The sequence below is a fragment of the Lissotriton vulgaris genome, chromosome 2_1 (assembly GCF_964263255.1).
Source record: "Lissotriton vulgaris chromosome 2_1, aLisVul1.2, whole genome shotgun sequence".
Lineage (NCBI taxonomy): Eukaryota > Metazoa > Chordata > Amphibia > Caudata > Salamandridae > Lissotriton > Lissotriton vulgaris.
In genome coordinates, this window is record NC_141687.1 from 81677518 (window position 1) to 81699243 (window position 21726).

Consider the following 21726-nt stretch of genomic DNA (forward strand, 5'->3'; position numbering starts at 1 on the left):
GAACAGAGTTTAGGGATATTTCCTTAAACAGAGAAGAGCCACAGTTTACAAAAAACATCCATAGCTTTCCAATGCTGTCTGCAATGGTGTGGGTATTATCACTACTCATTTCAAAGAACTGGAAATTTGCAATAAGTTGTATCAATGACAAGCTGCAAAAACAAGCATTGGCAAACACAATAGGTCTAGTCTATGCCAGGGCTATTGGTTTTCCCAGTGTGTTTTAGCCATTTTGTACACCAATATGGCGGTTCTTCAGCATGGCTAAAAGTGTGTGGCGTAGAGTGTTGTGGAGTATCGTAGAGTGGATTGGCATAGTGGTGTAGAGTGGGATTTTACAGAGTGTAGCACAGTGTTGTGGAGTGATGTAACGTGCAGTGGTGTAAAGAGGCGTGGATTGACTTAGCACAGAGTGGACTTGCGTAAAGTAGCATGTATTAGACTGTCAGATTGGAATGGAGCAGAGTGTTGTAGAATAAAGTGTCAGAGTGGAGTGGCGTAAAGTGGAGGGGTGTTGAGTGAATTAGTGGTGGTGCATTGAGTATAGTTGATAGCTGTAGAGTGGAGTAGCGCAGAATGTCGTAGAGTGGGGTAAAGTGGAGTAGTGTAGAGTAATGGATCACAGAGAGGTGTACAGTGTCGTGGAGAGGCATAGAATGGTGTAGAGTGAATTAGAGTGACGTACAGTGGTGGGGCGTGGAGTAGTGTTGTAGAGTGGAGTGGCGTAGAGTATTGTGGAGTGACAGAATATCGCAGTGTGGCGAAGAGTGTTGTGGTGTGGCGTGGAGTGTGGTAGAGTGAATGGAGTGCTGTAGAGTGTCATGAAGTAGTGTGACAGGGTAAAGTGGCGAGGAATGGCAGAGTGGAAGGGCGTAAAATAGCGTAATAGATAGGAGTGGCGTGGAGAAGGGTGGAGTATAGAGTAGAGTGGAGTATGGCAGAGTGGAGTAGAGCAGCGTATAGCAGGGTAGTGTTACAGTGGAGTTGAGTGGCGTAAAGTGAAGTAGAGTGGAATGGTCTAGAATGGAATGTCAGTGTCACAGAGTAGAGTGTCGTGGAGAAGAGTGTCATAGAATGGAGTTGTGTAGAGCGAAGTGGCGTAAAGTGGAGAAGAGTGTTGTGGAGTGGAATACAGTGAAGTAGTGTCAGAGTGAATTAGTGTCGTAGAATGGAGAAGTGTCGTAGAGTGGAATGTCAGAGTGGGGTTGCACAGAGTGGATTGGGCATGGTATGGTAGCACAATGCTTTTACCACTAATACATTTTCAATTGAAATGACTATTACATTTGCACAGATATACAGTTGTACTAATAAACTATCCAGCCCACAAACGATAATGTGTTGAAATCAGAATCACCTGGTGTACTGATTTGTTTAGATCATGAAAAAAAAAAAATGCCCCCCTCACCTCTTGCTATGGGAGTCATTCCCCACAGAGGGGGGGAGCATTATTTACGGTTTACTGTCCCTCACTGACAGGGTTTGCCTGCCATTGACGTGCAGTAAATTATTTTTTAAAAAGGCTAGTTTCCGCCCATCTAAATTGGACGGGCGGATATGTAGCCATTTCTCAGATGGCCCTTACTCCGTTGGGGAGGTTTGGCTACAGCGGTGCTGGAGTAGTCACTGGCTTAGCCAAACGGAAGGTCCGCCTACATCTAAATCAGACGGGCAGTCCTTCAGGTTGGTAGTGTGTATACTCCGTTGTGACAGAGTATACACACGGTCAACATATAAATCGCCCCAGAGCATTATTCCTCAGAGGCATGCAAGATTGATGAACCGGAGTGAGAGATGAGTAGAATCAGTTGAGCAGAAAGACTGGAGCCAGGAAACAGTTTCAAAGTAATACAGCATTTTACTGTTATGTACTAGCAGACAACAGACAACTGAAAATATACACCTGCTCTACTGGACGGCCTAGTGAAAAAGAAAAAAAGAGCTCCCAGAAGGTGAGTATTTGTAGAACAATACAAGGAGCCAGTCTGAGGGGTGGTAAACAGGCTATGCTCCACGGGATGGACAAAGACATGCTGGACAGCCTAAAGCACAAAGCCAGCAAATAGAATGCATGCAAATGTGCGCTACAAACCGCAAAGCCAATGGTAAGCAATGGCTTGAATGTATTCCCAGGGAAGCTTTTAGTATGTCCCCAAGATTTCTCCCACTGCCAGCCAGCTGTACTGTCTGGTAGGCTTCAACCCAACAAAAGTCCTGGATTTCCCGCTATAAAATATTCTAACTCCACATGTCCTCTACCACATGTCAGGTTGTGTAAAGACTAAGATTTCAAAATTTTAGGGACTGAAACTCAAGATATTAAAAACATCACATTGAACCGGTCAGTTTCCATTTCAAGTCAAGCGGTGTTTGTGTCAACATTATTTATATATAATGGTTTACCCCAAAGTCAGACCATAGCGTCTTCAGAGCGTTCACCCCCCCTCATTCACCATCAAATATTTTTCTTCAAATAAATGCCTTCTTTTAAGTTGGTTAAACCCTTAAAACCTTTCAGCCACCTTCCCTCCAAGAACTCTTGTTCCTTTCCCGACCTCCTATTTTCTGCCCTATACAGACAGATTGCATTACCTACACCTGCTGTTACAGAAAGCACAACGTTTTAAATTATCTCAGACAAAATGCCTTTAAATAAAATCAAATCAAAAAGAAACCTTATGTGTACATTTGTCTTGGTCAATTAGTTGTGATTTTCATATATTGTGGTTCAAAAGCATGTAGTCAGTCTGATACACCAAAATCTCTGTTCAGGTTTATTATGTAATCAAACTTACATTTCAATATTTTCTTTTATTGTTATTGGTACCCGAACAGCATCCCTCCTATGCATTATCTCCCCCACTCACTTCACGTTTCCGGAGGATCCTGATGCGCTCTGTATTTTTGCAAAGAGCTGCCTTCTGTTCACAATTTACACCTATCAGCATATTGCTGCAATGTCATGGACTAAACTAAACTGATTGAAAAGTTAAGAAAGTGTGTCTCCCATCTTGAAACTGTAAAAACATTCAAAAAAATTCAAAGATGGCCACTGTGTGTGGGCAAATACGGTTATCTGAATGCTTTTAAGAATGTATTATCAATAATGAACAATTGTGAAGAAAACAATCTAAGATGGCCCTATAGCAAAGTAGGGGGACCAATGACCATTTGCAATATTTGAATACTTAAATTGTGACCTAAACAAAAATGAGCAATCAAATGAGAACACATGCATAATTTCATGCAATCACAAGCAAAAGGTACAAGGCTGCATGTTTTGCTGCTTGAATGCCAGCAGTGTCAGAAAACTGCAATAATTATTTTCTTTGTTTTCAAAGTTCATTCATTCAACCAATATATATTTCAAATACTGACCAAGCTTCTTCACCCATTCCTTAAAGCGTCTGACCACTTTCTGCTAACTCTGGATTATTAAACTGAATACAAATGACAAATAAAAACATTAGCTACAGACAAGAAAACTCAATATTTAGCCATACTTCGCATCTGTCATGCACACAAAGAAGTGGAATGTAGTGCCCCAGGTGCAGGAACATGGTGGCACCCCTGAGGGTCTGTTCAGCTCCTGAGATCCGCCCTAGAGCAAAAGTAATTCAGAGCCCAAACACTCGGCAAGCAGTGTAGAAGGCAGCGCTCGTCCTGGAGACATAGGAGAGTGGCGCTGGGAGCCGGCAAAACCAGGCGTACCCTGGAATCACAGTGTATCCACAGAAAACTGGATTAGAGGAGGTGGAGGCTTGGTGGCAGAAGCCTTGTGGCAAGGAACAGGTTGAGGGACAAGTCTGCAGAGGGAAAGGCAGAGGACAAGACTGGATGAGTGCGAAGTGGGCATCCTCCACCACATGTCAACAATGGCCCTGAGACAGCGTTGAAGAGGCTGGCCCTAGATGGTGCTGAGACTAAACAATGCTACCGAAAGAAAGAAAGAGACTCAGGAGGAGTAAAAGACAACTTCTTAGCTAGAGTGCCAGAGATGAAGTGCTTGCTTGGAGAGATATATAGGTGCGGGAGAAGGAGGGTAAGGCACTGCACAGGCTGAATTGGGATTAGAGCGAATTGTAAAACATCTGCATAGTACTTCTCATCGAATTAAATATAAAATGTCCTCAGTGGGGGAGGTGATGGAAGACACAAACGGCAGGAACTATGTCAGAGAGACAGGTATGAGGGTCCTTACAAAGGCTAAAGTCAACAGCTGAAAATTCAGGGTAAGTACATTGTCCTGCTATACAGACATACTACATATTTAAGGTTTGTGGATTTGTTTCCATTGCCAACATGGAGTCTGCAGTGTTCTCCCCAGCCTCGGAGCTTGTAAATAATGATGCCACACACAGAGATTGGTATTACACGTCTTTATTCCTAAGCATATAACTGTTAAATGAACATTCTACATCATGGATTCTATCACCAACATGGATTTCTTCACTAACCAAAATGGTCCTGTCACCTCTAACTCACAAGCCACTACAACTCCCTCTTTTTTAAATAAAATTGTACAAATAATACATATATACATCATTACTCTTCAATAAGTCGTTTTGGTGCTGAAATCAATTGCCCAGATCTTGTCATGCGAGGCTGTAGAGATACAGAAGTGTCCATGAGTGGTACTGGTGACAGAGACACTGGTGCAGTCGTTGGGCTCTCAGGATTCTCAGGTGGACAAGTCTCACCTCTGACATCTGGAGTTGGCGAATATGGAACCAGGTGCTTGAAATACAAAGAATCTTGCGTAATGGACTTTCTAGGACGGTAAGCAGTCACCATGTGCCCTTTGCTAGTCACAACCCTCATTGGGTCAACATCAAAAGGAGAATCAGACTTGCATTTTTGTTTCTGTTTGACAAGGACTCTCCTTGTACAAAGACAGTGTTCCTCGCACATCGGCGTTTGTGTGCATAGTTCTTCATTTTATGCTTGTGATATGAAACTGTTCGATGAAGTTCACCATCATTATTCACTCTTTTAATGGCTCACTTGGTCTTAGTGGCTCTCCTAAACATCAGGGTTACAGCACTTTCACCTGTAGTCGAACTGTAAGTCGACAGGTATGCACTTAGAGCAGAATGAAGAGCTGATTTTTTTTCAAACTTCTCCAGTGCAGTATGCTGAACCATCTTTTTAAGGGTGCTCAATAAAACGCTCAACAACGCAGTTTGCTTGTGGGAAAGAGGTGTGCTTTTCTGATGCTTAGTGTTAAAATGAGTGAGAAAGTATTTGAATTGTAGACTGTTGAAAGATAGGCCGTTGTCGGACTTCTGAATTGAAGGAGCGCCCCATGTTGCAAAAATACCATCTAGCCTCTCGATGACTTTCCTGAGTTATTGACGTAAAGTCTTCTACCAAGAGAAAACAAAAATATTTATCAATGACTACCATTAAATGATTCCATTGTCAAGGGTCCCAAAGAAATCAACAGCGATTGCCTCCCGCACGTTTTGGAAGATCGGACATGTACAATGGATGCTATATAGTATATTGTTTTGGGAGATAAACAGTTGCATAAATGACCAGGCTTAAATTCCCTTTCAACTCTCTCATCAAGATGAGGAAACCAGACTCCGTGTCAGAGAGCTCGCTCAGTGGCGATAATTCCATAATGTCCCTCATGAGCCACTTCAATGATTTGCTCTCTCACACTCTCCGGTTTGCCAAATTTTAAACTTCGCAAGACTGTATCTTTTTGAGTAACGGAAAGTTCATCTTATACATTTTTTAAATTCTGATATTCACTGTCATTTTTAAGAAGTTGAATGTGCTGTTGCCAGGACTGATGTGCGATAACGTCTTTCAGTATTAACACATGGGAGCAATGATATGTTCCACTGATATAGTAGCAGGTGTACTGGACTTTAAAATGACGTTAATGTAGGCTTCAGCCGTTTTGGAAGTGGTACTATGCCATTGTAGTGGGACTCATGAATAGTAGTCAGCAGGGTTTCGATCTTTCCCTGGTCGGTACACAATAGTTTAGTCATATTCCTGCAGTCACAAACCCACCTTTCAATGCAAGGGGGCATCTTGGTCATAGGATTGCCAATGATGGTAAGCAGTGCTTGATGATCTGTGACAAGAGTGACATTCTTTCTATTTTTTTTTTTTTTGCAAGGCCTATGAGAGGAGCAGGAAACATTGGCTAGTCCCCTTTCTTAAGAACATGGGGTTCAGAACTCTTTTACCCGCGTACAGAGTCCTAAAGACAGACTTAGCCCCAACCACAGTATTTGCACTATCCAAATTCCTAACTTCAATGTGGTACGCACGAATTCGCTGTATTAAGAGACTCGGAGACTCAGGACAGACTTGAATTCCTGACATACCTTTTTAACTTTGATCACTAAAGTTGTTTAATGCGTTTTTAAAATTCTTTTATACTGTGATGAGTTGTATATCTTTTATGATCATGTGATCGAAATAAAGATCTTTTTGAATTGAATTTCTATATAGAAACACATTAACATGTTCACAAGTCCACACCACAGCTAGGATTTCTTTTTCAGGCTGTGAATAGGCACAGTATGTGACAAACTTCTGCTAGCATAAGCCACAACAGCCTTCAAGCATTTGTATGTCCTCTGTGTTGGGCAAGAATCGCACCCAACCCTACGGGGCATGCGCCAACAACTTCTGTATGTAGCTTTGGATTAAAGTAAGCCATTTCAGTGGTGCTCTCAATTGCATGTTTCATTTTCTTGAAGCTTTGTTCACATTCATGTTACCACTGAAATGAAGCCTTTTGTTTGGTGAAGTCTCTTTATGGGGATCTTACTCTGACAAAATCACGGATGTACCTAGAACAGTAGCTGTCCGTGCCAAGAAAAGAACAAAACATGGTAACATCTTTTGAGGGACAAGTGGCTGACAAAGCATGTACTTTACCATCATAGAAAATGTGGCCAAGTAATTTGAGTTTTGCTTTGTGGAACTCATACTTCTCAGCATTCAAAGTGAGGCCAGCATCAGCAAGTAAAGGACACACTTGTGCTTTATCATGTCCCTGTATTTGAAAGCATGCATGACAGGATGTATTGAAGATCCGGACGTCAGTGGAACGAAATACTAGGTTCCAGGCGGCGAGTCGTCCTGTAATAAATAGAACGGGACGTGAAGAAGTTGCTACACTGAGAGTCCATGTGGCACGCTTACTTTCCAAACAGAATTGTATCCAGGCAAATTGCAGGGGTACTGGCTGCGGGTAAAACCGTGAGTTAACCAAGGAGAGTATTATTTCTTGGTCCTTTCTCATCTGTCCTAACGGAGTGGGCACGCCTTAGCATGCGTGAACCCCCGGAGGACGGTTTATTTGATTGTTATTCTGGTCCTGAAGAAAGCTGAGCTAAATAAGCAACAAACAGCAGAAACATGTTGACCACTTACACCGGGTCACTGGGGTTCTAATATAAACCACCAAGTGATCTCACTGTTTTTTAATGTGAACAACTGGCCCTTTAATAAAGTTGTCGGGGTCCAGCTGTGATCTTTTACCACACCATTCATTCATCACTGATCACTTATATCACTTCACACTTTTATAATACCTGCTCCGCTGCAATCGCAGCGTCGTAGCACACAGGGGGGATACTCGGTCCCTCCTGTGGTGAACCCCATGATGAAGCATGTCACCACTAGGGTGAGTGAGGGTTCTTTTAGAAATAGTTTTTTCTTCTTCTCCCAGTTCTTTGACCGCACATGTAATTTAGTTTATTCACTGTGTGTTTCTTTATTTAGGTACAATGTCACTCAGGAATCCACAGCAATAGGCGCTCTTTTGTTGTTGTAAATTGTGATTAGGGGTTGGAGAGTAGCCTGTTATACCCTTCCTCTCTAGTTGTTTATACATACACCACTGAAATGAAGCCTTTGTTTGGTAAAGTCTCTTTATGGGGAACTTACTCTGACAAAATCACGGATGTACCTAGAACAGTAGCTGGCCGTGCCAAGAAAAGAGCAAAACATGGTAACATCTTTTGAGGGACAAGTGGCTGACAAAGCATGTACTTTACCATCATAGAAAATGTGGCCAAGTAATTTGAGTTTTGCTTTGTGGAACTCATACTTCTCAGCATTCAAAGTGAGGCCAGCATCAGCAAGTAAAGGACACACTTGTGCTTTATCATGTCCCTTTCATGTGGTCCCAAATACCAATATATCACTGTATTTGAAAGCATGCATGACAGGATGCATGACATCTTGAAATAGATCTGCAGTTGGTGACATGCTGCAACTTAATCTTTTATATCTGAACAAACCAATATGGGTAGAAAGGTAGAAATGTACTTGCAATTTTCTTTTAGTTCCAACTGATGATACATTTTGTTCAGGTCAAGGCAAGAGAAAACTTTGGCACTATTCAGCTGTGTGATCATATCGGCAATGTGGGAACCTGGATGTCGTTCTCTTTCAGTTGCCTTGTTAGCTTGACGCATATCTACACAGATGTATACTGCTCCTTCACCATTTTCTTTAGGCACTACCACTATGGCCGAATCCCATGGTGTCAGAACAGTAGATAACACAATATTATCATGCAGGTCTCAGGCTCATTTTCAACAGCATCCTGTAATCAAAATGCAATTAGACAATGTTGCTGAGCAACAAGAACAAATGTTCTCATTAATATGCAGTTGCACTTTCATTGTCTTAAGTTTCTCTATTCCATGAAACAATGGAAATTGGCTTACTATTTCGTGATGTTGTAATTTACAGATATCAGTCCCATTTCAGTAGCATTACTGAAACTGAGTAAACAGGCACTAGACGAAGTACATGACTTGACGTATGTTCTTTTGTCTTTTTGTGCATCATGGTTGCTACAAATAAGCCTTGACTTTTCAATGGTGTCGATGCAGCCCATGTATACACTTAGTCTTCGACAGTGTGAGACGAGGTACGGGAGTACTTCTCCTCGGGCATAATGTTTATCGAGGCACCACTGTCTGGAACAGCCATTCACCTTTAGTGTGATCTTTGGACAGTGTCTAAATGAATTTAGTGTCTTTATTTGTCGATCTCACTTCAACTTTCATTCTTCCTTGCATGTGGCCAATCCGACAAGCGCATGTTACTCTTTAGTTAACATCGACATCTCACATCCATCTTCTTCACTATCGCTTGATAGCGTTGTTGAAGAACCTTTGGACGAAGATTAAGACGATGATCGACTTCGTTTAGTTTCCATTTACCTCAACATATATGGCCGCTTGGCCTTGTGAGTGTAAGGTCACTTCTGGAACGTTTGAGCATCCATTTTGTTTCCTCGACGCAACAAACTTACTTTTTCCTTTGCTTTGCAAAACCATTACCAAATGGTTCTCTTTACCGCAGCCCATGCATACTAGGTGGAACATTTTCCTTCGTGTGGAAAAGTAAAACTGCATCTGAAGAACAGCTTCTTTTTCTTGGAAACATCACTATGTGCCCCTCAGCATTGTGCTTTTGCTTACTTTTCACATTTAAAGCTGACTCACTCTGAACTCCTCCGGCTTCCATGTCAGCAGCTTGTCGGTCTGCACATTCTTCGGCTCTTGCAGACATAAGTGAGTACTCGCTCCAGACTGAGCATTTGAATGAATGAATGAATGAATGAATGAATGTTGGTTTTATAGAGCGCATAGTCACCCGGGAGCATCCCAGCGCTAAAACCAAGACAGCAGCGTAAGTGGAGTGACCAAGGAGAGAAGGGAGGGAGGGATCAGGGGAAGAGGTGCGTTTTCAGTAGTTTTTTTAAACGGGAGTGATTGGATTCCATCCAGAGTTTAAGAGGTAGGGCGTTCCACAGTTTAGCCGTGTTCACCGAGAATCGCCGGCCTCCTGTGCGTGCCTTTTTCACTCTGTGGACTGGCGTGATAAAAATTTTGAGAATGGGGGGGGCCCTTGTTCTGTAGAAGTTTATGGGCCAGACAGAGGGCCTTGAATTTTACTCTTTCTCTTATTGGGAGCCAGTGCAGGAGTTTCAGAGCTGGTTTGGCCGAGGATCTGGCCGGGGTGTTGGTGAGAAGCCGGGCAGCGGCGTTCTGAATTCTTTGTAGTTTGTTCAGGGTGGCTTCAGGTGCTCCCAGGTAGATGACGTTGCTATAGTCCAGCCTGGAAAGAATCAGGCCTTGGATGAGCAGTTTCCGATAGGTTTGTGGGAGCAGGGGCAGAATTTTTCTGACTGATCTGAGAAGACCGAAGCAGATCCCAGCGTTTTTTTTAGCTTGGGTTTTGAAGGACAAGTCCTTCTCTATCCAGATTCCTAGGCTCTTGATCTCCTCTTTGGGAGCGGGGGGGGGGGGGGAGGGGGGGTTCTCCCAGGCAGGTGGGCCAGATGTTTGGGGGGAAGGTGGGCCCCTTCTGTCCGAGAAGCATGATTTCCGTTTTGGACCCATTGAGTTTCAGAGCAGATTTATTCATCCACATAAAGATTTCGGAGAGACAGTTGTGGAGATTGGACGGTTCTTGGTTGGGATGGGATAGTGACACCACCAGTTGGGTATCATCGGCGTAGCTAATGATCTTGACTCCAAACGGGGTGACCACTTCCTCCAGTGGGGACATGTAGACATTTAATAATGTAGGGCTAAGGGAAGAGCCCTGCGGTACTCCGCACTTGAGGGGGATCGCTGAGGAGCGGGTGTTATTCTCCCAGACCTGGAAGGAGCGGTGGTTTAGGAATGACGAGAGCCATGCCAGGGCGGTACATTCCACTCTGATATCTCTGAGTCGTTGGATTAGTACCTGGTGGTTGACAGTGTCGAAGGCCGCGCTGAGGTCCAGGAGGATCACTGCCACTGATCCTCCTGCATCCAGAATGCATCTGGTCTCCTCCACCACTGCCAAGAGGGCGGTATCCGTGCCCTGACCAGGACGGAATCCAGTCTGGGAGTTCCTGAGGAAATTGTTAGACTCCAGGAAATGTGAGAGTTTTTTATTCACTATTTTTTCGGTAATTTTACTGATTCCGGGGAGGAGGGAGATTGGCCTGTAGTTGGCCAGGTCCGACGGGTCTAGCAGAGGTTTTTTGAGAAGGGCCTTGACGACGGCGGCCTTCCAGCTGGGAGGGACCATTCCCTGGCACAGTGAAGAGTTGATGATGTCAGCTAGGGGGAGGGGGGGGGGGGGGGGGGATAGTGGATGCCACTTTTTGGAGAATGTGCATAGGCACCGGGTGGGCGAACCACTTTTGATTGTGGTGAGCGTAGTCAGGACCTCTTCTACTGATACCGGACCGAATGTGTCTAGGTAGATGTCCGGGTTTCCCGGCTGCGGGTTGGAGTCTAGAGCAGAATTGGGAAGACTCTGGGGTTGACTTGGGGTAGGGTGGCGAGAATCTTGTGGATTTTTTCGTCGAAGAATTTTGCCAACTTATGGCATTTGTCCTCGGAGGTGTTAGGAGCTGGGTGGGGGGGGAGGGGTCAGGGACTTTGAGCAATTCTTTTATGATGATAAACGTTTCTCTGGCAGAGCAGGAGGACTTTTTTATTCTTTCATCAAAGAATTGGCTTTTGGTAATGCGTAGGGCAGATTTATAATTTTTCATGGAGGAGCGGAAGGCGTCTTTTCTGGCTATGGATCCGTCCTTCCTCCAGGCGCGCTCTGTCCTTTTACACTCCTCTCGTAGCAGTTTAAGCTCAGGGGTGTACCAAGGGGCGGGGTTGACTCTTTTGGCTCGTTTCAGGGTGCTTATTTTAGGGAGAAAAGAATCGAGTGATTGGGTGAGCCAGGAGTTGAATTGCGCATCTGCGGTAAATGGGTCTAGGGCTGGGGGGGGAAGGGATTCCGTGAGTCTAGAGGCCCATTCTTCGGACGAGAGTTTGGACCAGCGTCTATCAGTGACTCGGATTTTGGGAAGTTGAGGTGTCTGGACGTTGAGGTGCCAGTCGATGGGGACCAAGAAGTGGTCTGTCCACGGCAGTGGGAGGGGGGGTAGCGGTTTTGAGGTTGTTGATGTTAGTAAAGATGGGGTCAAGTAGATGGCCTTTGTCATGAGTGGCCTCTGAATTTACTAGTCTTAGGTCGTAAGAGGTGAGATCGAGAAGGAGGTCGGAGGCAGTTAGGTCCTTGGGGTCTAGAAAGTGGAGATTGAGGTCCCCCAGGATTATAAAGTTGGGGGAAGTCGTTGCCATTGAGGTGACGGTTTCGACGAGGGCGTTGGAGAACTTGGTGGGGGCTCCCGGTGGGCGATATATGAGTAGCCCGGAGAGGGAGACTGTAGGTGAGATTTGTAAGGCGAAATGGCAGCTTTCGCAGTCTTCGATAGTGCCGTTATTTGCTCTGCAGTTGAAGTGCTCCTTATGTATTATTGCCAGGCCACCTCCTCTGCCGAGGGGTCTGTTCTGGGAGTGGATTTGGTAGCCTTGAGGGAGGGCATTAACGATATCGGAATCGGAGTTGGGGGTGAGCCAGGTTTCCGTAAGGAACAGAATGTCGAAAGAGAGATCCTGTATGAGGAGGTTTATCTCTAGGGAGTGTTTCGGAAGGGACCTACAGTTAAGAAGGCCGAGCTGCAGGCCGTGGCGCCCTGCCTCGGTGTGGGCTGGGTTGCAGAGGTCGCAGTTGGTAAAGGGTTTCTCTCCTTTATAGGTGTAAGTGCAGTTTTCGTTTTTCATAGGGTTGAGTGAGAGGAGCTTTCCTTGGGTGGAGGTGAAATGATTCTTGGAAGAATTAGGCATAGAGACTGGGCCTGGGGCCGGCCGGGCACAGACGGGCTTGCCTTCGGCGCGCTGACGGCGTGCCCGCTGTGCGCGTCCGGTTGAGGCACATTATGAAGGGAAGTGGGCGTGGCCTCGCTCCCCTGTGATGGCGGCAAAGTGATTGTCCAAAGCGCCGCGGCAGCGTTTAAATGGGCTGCGCGGGAAGGCTTTGATGGTGAAGAAGGGGGGTACAGGTGCACAAGAAGGTGAGAATAGCACAAAGATAAAAGCAGTTTTGTTGATTTTTAAAAAGTAAACAGTGCTAAATTGCGGCGAAGTGTCTCCCGGCTTTCCGCCTCAGCATTCGTCGTCTGAAGTAATCAGAAAGGCAACCATCTATGACTTTGAGACGTATTGCTTCTTCATCATTGAATTAATTGAACTTACAATGTTTGAGGTGTGTATCAATCTTTTAACAAACTCATCGATTGTTTCGCCAGCTCTCTGCCTTTCTTGGCTGAAAATATATCTTTCGTAATCGACATTCAGTATTGGATTGAACTTGAAATATTAACGCCTTTTTGATTTGAAGGAGAGACTTCATCAGGGTGTGGTATTTTCTATATTAATTTCTTTACTCATTCTCCTGTGTGAGTAATTGGCCTGGCATATGATATCCACTATTCTAGTGGGCACCTTGCACCAGTCCAAAAACAACCCTTATTGATGGTAGGTTTAGACAACCTTTATAGAAAGCTATCCTAGTGGTAGCTGTGGAGAGCAGCCTTCAGGCTAAGTCTTGAAGGAATGTAAAGCAGCTTGTTTTACCAGTCTATAATCTCTTGAATGATCAAATGAAAGTACACCACACAAGGTATGTGTGTATATATATATATATATATATATATATATATATAGTACTAGCAGCCCGCCCCTGCGTTGCCTGGGGCAGAAAGGGGCTGGGGGCAGTACACCCGCTCCCGCCCCGTCCCCCTCCCGCACCGACTCCCTCCCGCCCCGACTCACTCGCGCCCCCCTCCCGCCCCGACTCACCCGCGTCCCCCTCCCGCCCGACTCACTCCCGCCCCCTTCCGCACCGACTCACTCGCGCCCCCTCCCGCCCGACTCACTCCCGCCACCCTCCCGCCCCGACTCACTCGCGCCCCCCTCCCGCCCGACTCACTAGCGCTCCGACATTTTCATTTACTGCTTCCTCCTTCTTGCCTCCCCTGCATCACACAGTCTCACTTTCCCTTTCCTTACCTGTGCCGCCGCTCCTCACTGAACAGCCGCTCGTCACTGCACCGCCCTCCTCCTTCGTCGTGATCACGCACATCGCGTCGCGGCCAGCGCTAGGTCCCGGCCGGCGCTACTTTCAGGGGACTACTTTTTTTACACACTTAATTTTTTTATTTACTTTTTTTTTTGATATAGCCTATGTCCACCTACACACCCTGACATTTTCATAGATGTATCGTGTGTGTAGATTGGCGCTGTGGTTCCTGAGTTTACCTGGCCAAAAGGTGCAAGTTCTCTCTTTATAATAGTAGTATAGATATGTATTTATTCTAAACACAATCCCTCTAGTCTCTTTATGAGGCTAGGGGCAAAAATACAATACAACAACTTAATTAGCACACAGTAAATTAGCACAGTATACGTTTTGCCCCAGGGGCCTCACAAACCATATACTAAGAAAGTGGTGTAAGTACTGCGCTCAACACAGAGACCAGGCCTAGAGCTTGTAGAACCGCTGGGGCAACCAGGAACCATCCAAGGTAGGGACGCAGGAGACCCACGGGGGACGCGTGCAGTGTCTAAACACAGCCGCGAATCACCATTGACTATTATGGAGAAAGTTTAAGTTACAAAGTTAAATTTTAGGGACACTTAGGAGTGGACTTCGGTGAAACCCTTTAAGTACTGGACACTTTGAGAGTCAAGACCCACTCGTGTTACCTCACCCAGGGAAGCTGGGTGCAGAGGTGTCTTTTTTCGTGTCGGGTTTCGTCGTCGATGCCAATGGAGAGCTGTGAAGAAATGCTGCAGGCGTTCAGGTGAAGAGTGTGAGATCTGAATTACCTGAAAGCAGAGGGGACAGAGTCTGGGTCACTTGCCAGTGACCAGGTTGACGACAGGAAGATGCCAGCCGATGTCGGGTGCTTTCAAGTGAAGTTGGTGAATCTGGACTCTTCAGCCACGAGGTCCGGGAGGCGTCAACGACGACCAGGAGCTGGATTTGCGCTGTCCCACGAATGATGTCGAGTGCTGCAGCATCGGTATCCGGATTGGACCCAACAAGCCTTGGCAACAGCAACCCACGCAAGATGACAAGACTGGTCGGTGCAGACCAGCAAGGTCTGATGGACTCGCCCCTTGGAGGGGAGTCAGGGCACGTCTGGAGCAACCAGGGAAGCCCAAGAAACAAAGGATTGTTCTTCGTGAGGACCCACCCGTCGACGGACTAGGGTATGCGAAGGAACCTCGAGAGGAATGCAGGAAGCGGGCCCAAGGAACACGTGTCGAGTGTAGGCCTCTGAGCTTCGATGGAAAAGGTGCTCTGGGCAACGGGCTTCAAATACCCCAATGCACAACTTCGGGAAGTAGGTGCACTTGCAAAATTGCTGGATGTCCAGGAGTTCCGGTCCCACGTCTCTCGTGATAGCTACGGGTCTCTGCTCTGCTGGGGACTCGTGTCAGCCTCGGAGATGTCTGGAAGTCCATGTCCTGTGTCGCAGATTCTTCGGGATCCGTCGGGAGCCTTAAAAATACAGACCGGCAAGATGCTTCTTTGGTGCCTGTTTGAACAGGGGAGTCACTCCTTGACCCCAAGGGAGATTTCGTCCGTCTTCCAGTCGATATGGAACATCGAAGGTCCAAGATTTATGTTTCAGAGTTTCGTCCAGGGTAATCTAAAGTCTTAGTGACTAGGTTCCTATACTTATACTAAGTTTAGGTGTTGGACTAACTCTAGGGTCCCACCTATGGGAGGACCTGGGGAGTGGGTGGTTACACCCCTTCCCCTTTGTCCAGTTTTGCGCCAGAGCTGGGGCTGAGTGCCCCAGCAACCGGTTTGAACTGGGAAATGCATGGGACACCTTGTGTGCCCCAGGCCGTGTCTGAAAAGCATTCACTGAAGGCAACCTACCCTGCCCCAATACACTAAAGCCAGTCTGGGGAGGTGCTGGCACCTCCCTGGACATGAAACCTATTGTCCTGGCCTCCTGAGTTTCGTCCAGCAGCAGGAGGTCAGACTCGTGTCTGTGGCAGCAGCATCCATTTTGTGCCGTTGAGGGTCTTTTAAACATTTACCGGTGTACCAGTGTGTACATGTCTTCTCCCTCTAGAAGGGTGGAATTCTACTCCCGTCGCCAAAACTGGCAGGGGGGTAGGATTCCAAAGTGTTTGACACCAAACACGACATGTTTTGATGCAGCCAAACCAAAGTTAGCATTTACCGCAAGGTTATAATGCACTTAAGAGTATATGGTATGGCTGTATCAAAGAACAGCTATAAGGAAGGATTTCCCAAAGCTGCAGAGGGGCTCAGCTCATGCTAGGGCACCCTCTCACACAAAACCAAGCACTCTGCCTTCAGGATTGTCAAGGCCTACCATAGGAGTGACGTATAGGTTTATATGTGTCTATATATATATAGGTAGATATAGGTATACTATATCTTAGTAAGGGGTGCTTACACCACCTTACCCAGGCTGCAAGTGAGGACCTGTGATGCCATTTTGGAAGGCTTCCCAGGGGTGGCATAATACATGCTTCAGCCCCTGGTAGGCCTCTGGGGTACCAATGCTCTTGGTACCTAAGGTACCGTATACTAGGGACTCACTGCGGTAACCCAGTTACCAATCTGGAGTGTACCTAATGTACACTCCAGATTGGTCCGTCCCGCAATTTGAGATCCTCCTATCTTCATCTCTTAACCGTCCCCTCCTACAAGCTCTGCAGATCTGGAGGCCGGAGATTTGCTTACCTGGCCCCCAAGTTCTGGAATTCTCTCCCTCTTTCTCTTAAAACTTCTAATTCTTTGATTCTTTTTCGCAAATCTCTAAAAACTTGGCTTTTCCCTCATTCTGGTTAGTCTTTCTGTCCCCTCTATTTCCAACCAGCGCCAGGAAACCCATGGTGTCAGTGCGCTTTACAAGCACCCCTTACGATACGATACGATACATGTAACTAATTTAGGGAGAGAACAGCTAGGCTGTGGTCCTGATTAGCAGGGCCACAGCCAGACTAAAGTCGATAAACCAGTGAAACACAGCAAAAAGTGGGGGTAACCATAGGAAGCAGATCCTACTCTCCTACACAACCCCCCCACAACATTGACCAGTTGAGTATTTTTGTTATTAGCTTATTCCAATAAATCAAGGAAATCATCATACATTTCAATCCAGGCAGTCCACCTGGTGTCAATATTCTGCGACTTGGTGGTATTGCAAGGAAGCAGTGGTTTTAGGAAAAGTGGCGGCATCATAACTGGTGGACCTTCCTGCTGTCAAGACCAGAGCCCAATCTGGCAATGCTGGCTGCCCACTTGGATCGACACCTTCGTTCAGCACTAGCCGTAACCCAACACTTGTGTCGTCCTGGCTTATTTGATGTTGTGTGGCCATTGAAGCCTTCTAGCTTCTTGATAACCTGTAAGTTGTTCAGAACGCACCTAGTGCCTTCTGTAGTGGCCATTTCGAAGACTAACAGGTCTGTAAGCACAACCCCATTCTTTCACTTGGTTCACTTCACCCACTGCTGAGGTCGGATGGCTCTCTTTACTCAGGTTCTGTTAAGTTGAATTCTACTTGCGGTATTTGATTATATTTTGTCTTTTAGCACTTCTTCATACCTGCCTGTCACTTCCTTTAGCGTTATCATTCTGTATGGCTTGTGGCGCAGTACCTCTTTCACAGCCTCACCAGCAGGTTCCAGGCCGATCATAAAGCAATATCTCTTTCGGCCTTTGTCTTATTCTAAAGCTTTGCATTGGCTGGAGCGGTGCTTTGACTCCACATTCCAAACAAAACAGGTGATGGACCGAATATGGATCAATGTCACACATTCATCCCAGTCAAAAGATCTGGGCCCAAATCCATCAATTTTTTTTGCACTCCACACCACCCTGGGTTAGACAATGGCGATATGCAAATCAGCTCTGACCCTGTGCCCCATGGGAACAGTCCAGTCCGAACTACAAAAGCCATGTCCTTCCCAGAACGGAATCAAGCATCCGAGGACCGGACCGGTTTCGAGGTAACACCTCTCATCAGCCCGGCTAGCTTGACTCCAGTGGTGTGGAGTGCCTGGGACCCACGTCTGAGCATCCCCAGCGCACTTATGGCGGTATTGCAAACAAAACAGGTGATGGACCGAATGTGGATCAATGTCACACATTCATCCCAGTCAAAAGATCTGGGCCCAAATCCATCGTTTTTTTGCACTCCACACCACCCTGGGTTAGACAATGGCGATATGCAAATCAGCTCTGACCCTGTGCCCCATGGGAACAGTCCAGTCCGAACTACAAAAGCCATGTCCTTCCCAGAACGGAATCAAGCATCCGAGGACCGGACAGGTTTCGAGGTAACACCTCTCATCAGCCCGGCTAGCTTGACTCCAGTGGTGTGGAGTGCCTGGGACCCACGTCTGAGCATCCCCAGCGCACTTATGGCGGTATTGCAAACAAAACAGGTGATGGACCGAATGTGGATCAATGTCACACATTCATCCCAGTCAAAAGATCTGGGCCCAAATCCATCGTTTTTTTGCACTCCACACCACCCTGGGTTAGACAATGGCGATATGCAAATCAGCTCTGACCCTGTGCCCCATGGGAACAGTCCAGTCCGAACTACAAAAGCCATGTCCTTCCCAGAACGGAATCAAGCATCCGAGGACCGGACAGGTTTCGAGGTAACACCTCTCATCAGCCCGGCTAGCTTGACTCCAGTGGTGTGGAGTGCCTGGGACCCACGTCTGAGCATCCCCAGCGCACTTATGGCGGTATTGCAAACAAAACAGGTGATGGACCGAATGTGGATCAATGTCACACATTCATCCCAGTCAAAAGATCTGGGCCCAAATCCATCGTTTTTTTGCACTCCACACCACCCTGGGTTAGACAATGGCGATATGCAAATCAGCTCTGACCCTGTGCCCCATGGGAACAGTCCAGTCCGAACTACAAAAGTCATGTCCTTCCCAGAACGGAATCAAGCATCCGAGGACCGGACCGGTTTCGAGGTAACACCTCTCATCAGCCCGGCTAGCTTGATTCTAGTGGTGTGGAGTGCCTGGGACCCACGTCTGAGCATCCCCAGCGCACTTATGGCGGTATTGCAAACAAAACAGGTGATGGACCGAATGTGGATCAATGTCACACATTCATCCCAGTCAAAAGATCTGGGCCCAAATCCATCGTTTTTTTGCACTCCACACCACCCTGGGTTAGACAATGGCGATATGCAAATCAGCTCTGACCCTGTGCCCCATGGGAACAGTCCAGTCCGAACTACAAAAGCCATGTCCTTCCCAGAACGGAATCAAGCATCCGAGGACCGGACCGGTTTCGAGGTAACACCTCTCATCAGCCCGGCTAGCTTGACTCCAGTGGTGTGGAGTGCCTGGGACCCACGTCTGAGCATCCCCAGCGCACTTATGGCGGTATTGCAAACAAAACAGGTGATGGACCGAATGTGGATCAATGTCACACATTCATCCCAGTCAAAAGATCTGGGCCCAAATCCATCGTTTTTTTGCACTCCACACCACCCTGGGTTAGACAATGGCGATATGCAAATCAGCTCTGACCCTGTGCCCCATGGGAACAGTCCAGTCCGAACTACAAAAGCCATGTCCTTCCCAGAACGGAATCAAGCATCCGAGGACCGGACCGGTTTCGAGGTAACACCTCTCATCAGCCCGGCTAGCTTGACTCCAGTGGTGTGGAGTGCCTGGGACCCACGTCTGAGCATCCCCAGCGCACTTATGGCGGTATTGCAAACAAAACAGGTGATGGACCGAATGTGGATCAATGTCACACATTCATCCCAGTCAAAAGATCTGGGCCCAAATCCATCGTTTTTTTGCACTCCACACCACCCTGGGTTAGACAATGGCGATATGCAAATCAGCTCTGACCCTGTGCCCCATGGGAACAGTCCAGTCCGAACTACAAAAGCCATGTCCTTCCCAGAACGGAATCAAGCATCCGAGGACCGGACCGGTTTCGAGGTAACACCTCTCATCAGCCCGGCTAGCTTGACTCCAGTGGTGTGGAGTGCCTGGGACCCACGTCTGAGTCACCACTTGGAGTCAAGCTAGCCGGGCTGATGAGAGGTGTTACCTCGAAACCGGTCCGGTCCTCGGATGCTTAATTCCGTTCTGGGAAGGACATGGCTTTTGTAGTTCGGACTGGACTGTTCCCATGGGGCAACAGGGTCAGAGCTGATTTGCATATCGCCATTGTCTAACCCAGGGTGGTGTGGAGTGCAAAAAAACGATGGATTTGGGCCCAGATCTTTTGACTGGGGGAATGTGTGACATTGATCCACATTCGGTCCATCACTTGTTGTTTTTGCAATTGCCGCCCTAAGTGCTCTGGGGATGCCCAGACGTGGGTCCCAGGCACTCCACACCACTTGGAGTCAAGCTAGCCGGGCTGATGAGAGGTGTTACCTCGAAACCGGTCCGGTCCTCGGATGCTTAATTCCGTTCTGGGAAGGACATGGCTTTTGTAGTTCGGACTGGACTGTTCCCATGGGGCAACAGGGTCAGAGCTGATTTGCATATCGCCATTGTCTAACCCAGGGTGGTGTGGAGTGCAAAAAAACGATGGATTTGGGCCCAGATCTTTTGACTGGGGGAATGTGTGACATTGATCCACATTCGGTCCATCACTTGTTGTTTTTGCAATTGACTCCACATTCGCCAACTGTAGATTTTCCCTCTGACTGAGGCGCGTGTGACTCGCACGAGCAGTTTGCCTGAACACAGCAAACTCTCTGGGAGAGCACGGTCAGTTCTTCGGGTTACGTATCCCCTACTCTGTCTCCAGTCGTAGCATCCTCCCCAGCCTCAGAGCTTGTAAATGATTATGCCACACATGGAGCTTGGTGTTACACGTCCTTATTCCTCAGGGTGTAACTGTTAACTGAACATTCTAAATCATTAATTCTATCACCCACACCCAAGTACTTACGTCACTGTTCTATGGAGAACATCAGGAACCAAAAGGGTCCTGTCATTTCTAACTCATAAGACACTACAGAGTCTTCAATAGATTATTTAGAAAACAGAGCCAAATTCGAGAGGTGGTTTTGAAAAGATCAATGCGGTTAACAGCAAAGGGGCAGAACTGTTGAATTACTTGAGCGATATAAACGGCATCCAGTTTAAGTTAATTAAAAAAATACTTTTAACGCTTTTCAGTGTTTTTTTTCTTAATTATACATATATCTCAGTTTGGCTCTCCATAGCTTTGAAGGTATCTCTCAACAAAAAAGATTTAAACATAAAATCTCAATATTTAGTAGATGTATATAATGCTACTGCACCAAGGTCAAAGGTAGCACCAATATAAGTCACACCAACACAACAGATAAAATATATGCAAAGCAGTTGGAATCATGCGACTGGGGAAGATCAAATTATGAGCAGGATTGACTACATTACGTGCCAAGAAAAGACAAATTATGTGGCGAATACAGAACATTTTGTGTTAGTACTACCTCACTGCTTTGGCAGTTTTACACATGTCAACACTTTCTGTGAAAGGGCTTCACTTCATTAGTACCACTATACAGAAATAAGCCAAAGAAAGGTGACCAATCACCCTTTACGAAGTGGTTTCCACCCTGCATTGCTGTGATTTTAGTAACTTTTGATCTGTTTAAGCTGGAATCACATTTCTTCTTGAAATCTGCAGATTATCCAAAAGTGATGCATTATGTGGCAAATCCATAATAATGCGCAAAACGCCAGGGCCGCAAAATCACATCATCACAGCAGGATTTGGCCATATGAAAAAACGTGTATTAGCTCAACAATTGGAAAACTTAAAACAATTAAGTTTACGGTACAA

General features: G+C 46.5%; 1 protein-coding gene across 1 annotated transcript in view; it reads right to left on the reverse strand.

The window, feature by feature from the left end:
• SMARCAL1 (SNF2 related chromatin remodeling annealing helicase 1) overlaps window positions 1-21726 on the reverse strand; it is a 388047-nt gene that overhangs the window by 259036 nt on the left and 107285 nt on the right. The gene's annotated exons all lie outside the window — the stretch shown is intronic.